The sequence below is a fragment of the Lactuca virosa genome, chromosome 4 (assembly GCF_052849685.1).
Source record: "Lactuca virosa cultivar CGN04683 chromosome 4, Lactuca_virosa_CGN04683_v6, whole genome shotgun sequence".
Lineage (NCBI taxonomy): Eukaryota > Viridiplantae > Streptophyta > Magnoliopsida > Asterales > Asteraceae > Lactuca > Lactuca virosa.
The window spans coordinates 411345850-411354492 of NC_136429.1; the positions used below are offsets into that span (position 1 = coordinate 411345850).

Consider the following 8643-nt stretch of genomic DNA (forward strand, 5'->3'; position numbering starts at 1 on the left):
AAGCAGCAGCTTTCCTTCCCAAGAATCGTGCAAGCATATCAGGAAGGTCACAAAAAACCCCAGGTGTAATGATGCTCCAAAGATCAAAGTAAGCACCTTATCCCCGTGATGTTTATGGTTGATTGAGAAAGTGACAAGACGTTGCAAGAACCGGTAAATAGGAGACCGAATTTTTCCTTCTGAAGCATCACGAGAACTATACTCATGATTCGCAATGCTCCTCCAAAATTGGACATCTATAACTCCCAAGGTGAGGTCCCGAACACAGCCTTGTAAAAATAACACAAAATGAGGTGACTGCATCTCTTCTTCGGTATAAAGACCCATTCAGCATGAAAACTCCCTAATGCTACACTCACGGTATACACCTCCCAACCTAAACGCAAGAGCTCGATTGTATTTAGGATCGGTGGTTTTGTCTTCAAAGTTCACGGTAGCAAAGAACTCCACTGATAGATCCTGATAAACTGCTTCTTGGATAGAGAAAAGGTTCCTCCATCCGTTGCATGGGAATGAAAATCCATCTCCCACAAATAATTTAGACCAATGCCTTTCCACTTCTGCAACCATTCCTACCCCCGCAGCCATGCCCAATCCACAATAGGAGCAATTGCAAACTCTTGGTTGGACAACCACCCCAAAACGGTTCATATAATTATTCAACATTGCTTAAGAAATGTTTTGAGGGAAACGGTAGAGCGGATGAATGCTTGGCACGTTAATTGGATCTTGCACTTGTGGAATTGCTCGATGAGGACCAATTATTTCTGCAAATAACAAATAACAAACAAAACCACCAAGAAATTAAATAATAAAGTAACAGAGAATTATGTTCGACCATATTCCACGTCGTGGATTGCAAATCCACGTCATCGACTTAGTTTATGAATTCAGATCGGTCCAAGTAGGGTCAAAACGAACCAGAATTTGCACTTGGGATTTGTTTATTCTATAAATCTAAAGTTTACTATAACACATGCAATCAAAAATTATCAACCAATAGACTCAATTTGGGCATTCCAACTCCAATAACAACCCTAGACATATAAATGTATAAAATGAGAAGAAATAAACAAGAATATGGAATGGAACTCTAACCAAATGTTGATATGAGACACTTGAAGCAAGAAATTATGGAAGAAAATTGCAAAAATCGGGAGTGGGGCTGCAAGCTTTTTCGTTTGTGCGTATGAGTGGTAAAGGTTTGGTCAAAGCATAAGTATTCTATACTGCCCCCCCCCCCCCCGGTGACTTTTAAAAGTCCACGACATGATTTCGAATTCACGTCGTAGAGTTCCTAGATGGGCTAAGTATCATCGGGCCAAATCAATTGAACACGAGGTGGCTATTGGGCCACGACGTGTTGTCGAAGTTAAATTGCCAAAAAGTCCATTTTTCTGTAGAAACTTCAATAAAAATTATCACTCAATATTTACGAACCCCACACTTGATTTTTACCATTTTCTAAAATAATTAAGGTGACTTGACGATTAAAAAGTTTTATATCCTAAAATTCAATTAAAATGCAAAAATTAAAAAAAATGCAAGAACGAAAAGAAAATCACAAATCGCGCTCGGGTTGCCTCCCGAGAAGCGCTTCTTTTTGTTGGAGTCATGAGCCGGACTTCGTGCCGCCTCACATTGGATTTGTAGGAGCGTCCATCACCAACTGCACCTTCTGCTCATTCCATTTTTTCTTGTAAGCTTAAACGGGACGAAGATAAGCTTTTTTAGAGTTCTCCTTTTTACCCTTAGCATCCCCTTCTTCAAGCTTTCTTTTTACCCCTTTATTTACCACAAGTTTATTTCCTGCTTTTTCTTCATTCCTTAGCTACACGGGTACCATCTTCTTGTCCAACGTTAGTCTCTTTTCTTCGGAAGTAATCTCGTCCCCATCACTTGATACTAAGTCTTCTTCACTCTCTTTACTCACCCAAGATGTCGGAGTTTTATAATCAATTACTTCAAGGACTGTTGGAACGGATGCTCTCAGTTTCGTACGTTTCACTTGTTGAATCTCTTCTTCCATAAGCTTTCCAATTCCTCAAGTTCATTTTCTTCATCAATATTGAAGACTTCACCTTGAGCATCATTATTTTGAAAACCATCTTCCACTCCAAAGGTAACTTCTTCATCTCCAACTCTCAAAGTAAGTTTAGATTCGTGAATGTCAACCAAGGCTCTAGCAGTATTTAGTAGAGGGCGACCAAGAATTATTGGGACATTGGTATCTTCTTTCATATCCAATACAACAAAATAAATTGGAAAAACAAACTTCCTAATTTTCACCAATATGTCCTCCACTACGCCTCTACGATGATTCACTGAACGATTACCATGCCAAATGTCATTCTAGTAGCCTTTAAATCCGGAAGATTTAGCTTTTGATAGAACGAGTAAGGCATTAAATTTATGCTCGCCCCCGAATCGGCTAAAGAATAAGTCATGTTATATCCAAATTCACACGGTAGCGTGAGGCGTCCAGGATCTCCCATTTTCTTTAGTAGCTCACCCATTATCACTTTAGAACTTTTCTCACTAAGGATCACCTTGGTATATTTCTCCAACTGTTAGCGTGTATCGAGTAAGTCTTGCAAAAACTTAGCATATTCAGGAACATGGGATAATGAATCGATAAAAGTAGTATTTATTGGAATACCATTTACTTGCTGCATAAACTTCAAATGTTCCTGTTCTTGTAGGTGAATTGTTGCCCGAGACGGAAATGGTAAAGGAGGACGATAAGCTTGTGTATCATCAAAAATTTTCTGATCAGACTGTCTCCGCGTCATGGAGATTGAATCTCCACGTCGTGGTCTTGGTATTTCAGCAATCTTATGTTCCTCTACTTTTAACTTCTTTTCCCTTGGTTCAGGTTGATGTGGCTCGACTTCTAGAGCTTCTAAGAACTCAGAGATGGTATATTCTTCAGTTTCAATCACCATTACATGCGGTTGAGGCTTTTTGTCGGGAATTTTAGGAGAAAGTCTCTCATTAACCAAAGTGGTTAATTATCCAAGTTAAAATTCAACGTTGGAGATTGATGCTTGATGATTCCTCAGCAAAGCTTGCTGGTCTCTCATGAGAATTTGATGGTCTTTTATCACCGCATCAGTATCATTATGTATTTTCTATGAAGCCTCCATGAATCTTGTGAGCATGGACTCCAAATCGACCTTATTTTCAGGTGGTTGCTCTTTTTGATAAAGTCCTCGGCCAAGTTGCCCATACTTTTCTTCTTTTTGATTCTTATATTCATCATATGGCAACCACTCTTTCTTTGGCTTCCTCCAATCTGCATCATATTTGTCCCCGCTTGAGTAATAAACTTGAGACTTCTTATTCCCCTTCTCATCCAAGTGGCATTCTTTGGTTAATGGGGACCATTACATATTTCACATCCAACTCTAAGAGCATGTATGGATTGGTTCATCTTTGTCATCCTCCACTCCATAGTGTTTAGAAAAGCTAGAATAGCAGCCATATCTTCAGAAGTTACACCCCCAATTCCTTTTGCTCCATCATGTCTAGGATTGTGATATTCACGCGAACGCTTGGAAAACTCTTCAATTAATTCCTTGATCTCACTGGTATTTTTCTTAGTTAATGGTCCTTGAGAGTCAAGGAGTTGCCTTGTCATGACATTAACCCCATCATAAAAGATTGATACTTATTGTTGCTCATTCAAATCAATTTGGGAACAATTTCTTATCAATCCTTTGTATCGCTCCCATGCCTCGTAGAGTGACTCACCCGGTTGTTGCTCGAAATTTGTTATTGCTTTCTTGGGTTTAGCAACTTTGAAAGGTGGGAAAAGTGTTCTGGAAATTGCTCACGCACCTGTGCCCAAGTAGTAATTGCACCGGGTGGAAGTGCTTTCAACCAATCTTTTGCAGCTCCCTTGAATGTCACTGGTAGCATTCTAAGGAAAACTGTAGTGCGTGGAACATTCGGTATGTTAAAGTAATCAGCAATTTCATTGACTTAGTCAAGGTGTTTGTAAGCATCCTCTTGATCTTTCCCGGGAAATGGGACTTCCTTAATTGCGGACAAAATGTGTCCCTTCAGTTCGAATATTGTTGCAGCTGGAATTGCAGGTTGCACTAGACCGGGACCGGTGTCCTCTAGGATTCTTTTTTTGTATGCCTCCATAGACATATCCGCAATGTTTGCCATCTCGTTTTTTAGCTCATCTTCGTTTTCGCTTTCTTCTTTGTCGGTTTCTGTTTCGGAATCGGATTCGTGAAGATTCGGATTTTTCTCAAAGCTTTCTAATTTGCTTTCGTTCTTCGAGGAATTGCTTGATTCACCCATGTTCTTCCTCTTCTTCTTTCTGAAAACTGATTTAAGGTCATTGAAAGGTGACTTTTTTGGTGGGTTGGTTTCTCCTACATTTTTATCCGTCTTTTTGTGAAGGGCTGACTTGATATCTTCAAGTGGTGGTATCAAAGGTGTGTTGGATCCTCGGGTCATGTACTACTGCAATAAAATAAAAAAAAATGTAAAAATGAACAAAAACTACTTAAAAATGCCTACTGATTGTTTAGCACAACGTGGTAAGGGCTATCACGCCGTGTTGTCGCAGAAAATGTAAACAGAAACGAAAAACAAATAAAAACGTAAAACAAACATGTATTAACCGAATTCACGTTGTGAGCCTACGGCCCACTTTGTGACTTTAGTTCTAAACAAAAATCTAATGCTAGAATTTAACTTTTTGCTGGTTTTACCCGACAAAAAGGATCTATTAATCTAATGCAAGTAAATTTTAAACTAAATAGCCGTTCCCCAGCAACGGCGCCAAAAACATGATGCCGAATTATTACTACACCTAAATTTACCTACTATCTAACTAGCTATTCGACTAAGGCAGTGTACCTTTTCGCAAATAGCATAGCACAAAAGTTGGGTATCGATCTCAGGGAACGGATTAAGCTAACTAATTTATCTACTAAAAATTAACCTAAAACAAGCAAAAGAAATTTTGTTTTTATCTGATTTTACAAGTTCAGACCAACTTACTCTCCTAATTATCAAATTCAATCAATGACTAAAAACACTCCTGGTTAGTTTGAATCCACTTCTCCTAAATGGTTAGCTACTAATTATGGATAATTCACGTTGGTTACCAGTTATTATGTTATTAGCAATTTAAGTCCAAATTTACTAATATTTAACTAATTCATGTAGAACTATGCATGGTCACACATAATTAAACACAAAATCAGTTATGAAGTATGAATGGTACCATGTAATATTGATTAAACAAACATAATTATAATCACAATATATGTTCTCCCGCACAGCCAAATTTAATAACTTTAATTACTAATCTAAGATTGGTTCGATCCTAGCTCTAGTAATCTAATGGACACTAAATTACTAGGTTTCAAGTTCATGCAATTTAATATTCACTAAGCTACACAGAACATGAATTTCAAGCAATTTAAGTATCAAATATTAGCATGCTAGGTATTAACTATCAAACACAAGCAATTAACCAACTAGCAAAATCCATAACTAAATAACTAAACCATGAGTTGAAGTTTCATCTAGCTAAACAAGAGTAGCTAGATTCAGCTACTCATAGCTGAAAGCAAGCACTCAAACTTGATAAATAAAAACATAGTCAATTGTACCAAATTAAAAAGATTAAGTTGTGATCTTCAATTCCTTCTTCTTCCTTAGATGATAATGCTTGATTTCTCTGCCTTTTTTCTCCTCCAGAATCGTATTCTAACCTTCTTAGTGTCTTTCCAACCTTTCAAATCGTAAACACCAAGGATATATATAGTATTCTTGATTTTTGCACTCCACATCGTGGATTAGGACTCCACGTCGTGAATTTGGATGAATCCTTATCGAGCAAGGACTTTGACTTCCCGTTTACTCATCTTCTAGAATCGTCATCTCCACGTCTTTTAAGTGAAGTCCACTACGTGGATTTAGCTTTTCGTTGGGATTTTCTTTTCCTTAATTCTTCAATCCTCAAAAGTTCTGCCACTTGCCACTTTGGTCCTTATTCTTCAAGATTTCTCCTTTTGGCTGCAAAACATAATTCAATCTTATAAGTACCATTTATCTTTGCATATAACCAAAATATTAATCAAAATGTATTAAAATATTGCCTAAAAATGTGTATAAATATGGCAATATCAAGCACCGTCAGCAGTTAAAAAGTCCAAGACTTAGAAACTCATTTGAAAGAACATAAGAGTTATGGTTATTACCTAAGATGGAAAGTTAACATACAAAGTCATTATACAAGCCTTGTTTTGTTGATGATTCCGAGATGTAATCATCCTATGGGGAGATAGTTGTAACGCCCGCAACTTCGTGTTAGACAATTAAAATAGAATAAGCGATAAAAAACGAAAATTTTATACAAATTTATCTATGATAATTAACCTTAACCAAGGTTATAGTATATGTGACAAGGATTTTGTATATGTAAAGAACTTTGAAATCCGACTTCGTATGAAGAAGTAATGCTTCTTCGAATTTTTGCAATTAAATCGACACTGCTACGTTCATCGTAGAAAGTGAATTTTAGATATGTTGGTTATTAGCCTAAGAAATGTAAACGAAAGTCGTAGTAATCATTAACCAGGAGCGTGCATATAGAGAATGTCCAAATCTGACTTCATATAAGGAAGTTATGATTTTTCGAAGTTTCAGCGTAGAGTGCGGACACAGAAGTCAAAATTCAAATCGGTTGATTGTTAGCCAAAACAATCTAAACGAGAATTGAAGATTTTGTGAATATGAACCTGTCGATATAAAGACAGTTGAAAATAGTGTTTGTACGAAGGAGTTTTGAATTTCACACGAACTTTAACAGTCTGAACTGGTCTAAATGTAAATGTTAGTTAGATTAAGAATTAAATGTTTAGACCTTAATGAAAGTTGTAGAGCTCGTTGAGAGGATTACAAATATATAAAGAACGTCGAAATCGGAGCTCATATGCGAAACTTATGGTCATCCGAAGATCTATGAGAAAATACATGCGTTGGTGACATGAAAACATGGGAGTGCACCATGTGGCACGGTCGACCGCCCACTCCTCCAAGAATCAAGGCGAAGTGGTAAGATGCGGATGAGACACATGGCTCCACCAAAACATGAAACGTGTCACCCTATGTACTCACCAGGTTTCCCAACCTAATACACTCAGTTCTTTGTATCACATGTAGTAGTACACACATAATGATGTTTGGATCCGATGAGAGATTTGAGGAAATATAGGTCATAGATGTTGTAAGGCCAGTAATGATTACGTTTATGCATATGTTTCTTGTATCAGTTATGACATCTCAAGTTTTTAATAATCAATGAAAAACATTTTATCGGAAATACTTTTTATGGGACAAATTATGTTATTATAAATAAACTTTGTTTTAAATTAAGCATAAATAAAACAGTATTTTTTGACAGTGAAAATGGGGATGTCACAACCAGTAAAGTTGAACTTTATGCTTGATGGAAGCATTGATGTGATGTTGACAGCGTGTCTGACATCATATTGGGTACAGTTATACCTAGCCTTTGGAAGGAATTAGAAGACTTAAAAGCATTTTATATGTTTCGTCAAGTTAATCAGATATTCCTAAAATACAATGATATTTGGTATGAACCAGTTCAAACACATGAAGAATGCAAAGCTGAAAAGAGTCACCGTATGTGCTCCAAGGGGCCCTTAGTTCTAGGAAAGGATGACTTTAGGCCAAGAAATCGAAGAAGTCCTACTAGGATGGATTTTTTTTTACTCTAGAGAAGCAAACACTGTAAGAGGAACTATCCCTTTTGTCTGAGAAGAACTGGCCAAGCCAGTAATTCAGGTGTCTATTAGGTAGAACTCGTACTTTTCATATAACACTCAAGTACTTGGTATTAAATGTTAATCTAATATTTATAAATGGATTGCATATATTTCAAAAAGAGTAAGCAACTAAGCACAAGCAAGTTTGAAATTCATTGGTGGAATTTATTATTTATGCTTAGAACATAAAGTACTTGTATAGTAAAATACTATTTATTTTGGATCTTCATGCATCACTTCATCAACTTCCATCTCCCATGAGAACCAAAAATTTCAAAGGTTGTAATCTTTGCTTTATGTGGTTGATTTAATATTTCCATGATTGCAAAAATATCCTTGGTGGATTAAAATATTTTTAAGTTTATTCATAGTTTTAAAGCTTCCATTGTCGTTTTTAGTGTTTTTAGAAACTGATTTTTGAATAAAACCAAAAAATCTTCTCTTTTGTATATGGATGGTCCTAATGATAACAACAAAAAAACAACAAAAACAATATTCATCCTTCTCCTCCTCCACACCACCTTACTTAAACCTCTCGCTCCAAAATTATCTCGATTGGATCCACACATTGAGGATCACCTTGAGGTACGAGTATTAGGAGTATGCTCTCAACGACTATCTCCTAGAAATTAGTTATGAGTCTACCGATGATTAAGTGGCTACTTATAACAAGCATTACGATGAGTCAACTAAGGTTGATTTCCTTATGTTGGTGGCCATGTCCTCCGAGCTCCAAAAGGGCTTGTAGAATCTTGGGGCGTTCGAAATTAACGAGCAACTCAAGGAAATGTTCCAATAGTAAGTTAGGCAAGAATTATTTGAG

The 8643-nt window shown here is 36.7% G+C and overlaps 1 non-coding gene across 1 annotated transcript; it reads left to right on the top strand.

The window, feature by feature from the left end:
* The first annotated feature begins 3686 nt into the window (after positions 1 to 3686).
* Positions 3687 to 3793, top strand: LOC145110461 (small nucleolar RNA R71). Its single transcript, XR_013709838.1, has one exon. It is a non-coding gene; the product is annotated as a small nucleolar RNA R71 (small nucleolar RNA).
* The last annotated feature ends 4850 nt before the right edge of the window (positions 3794 to 8643 follow it).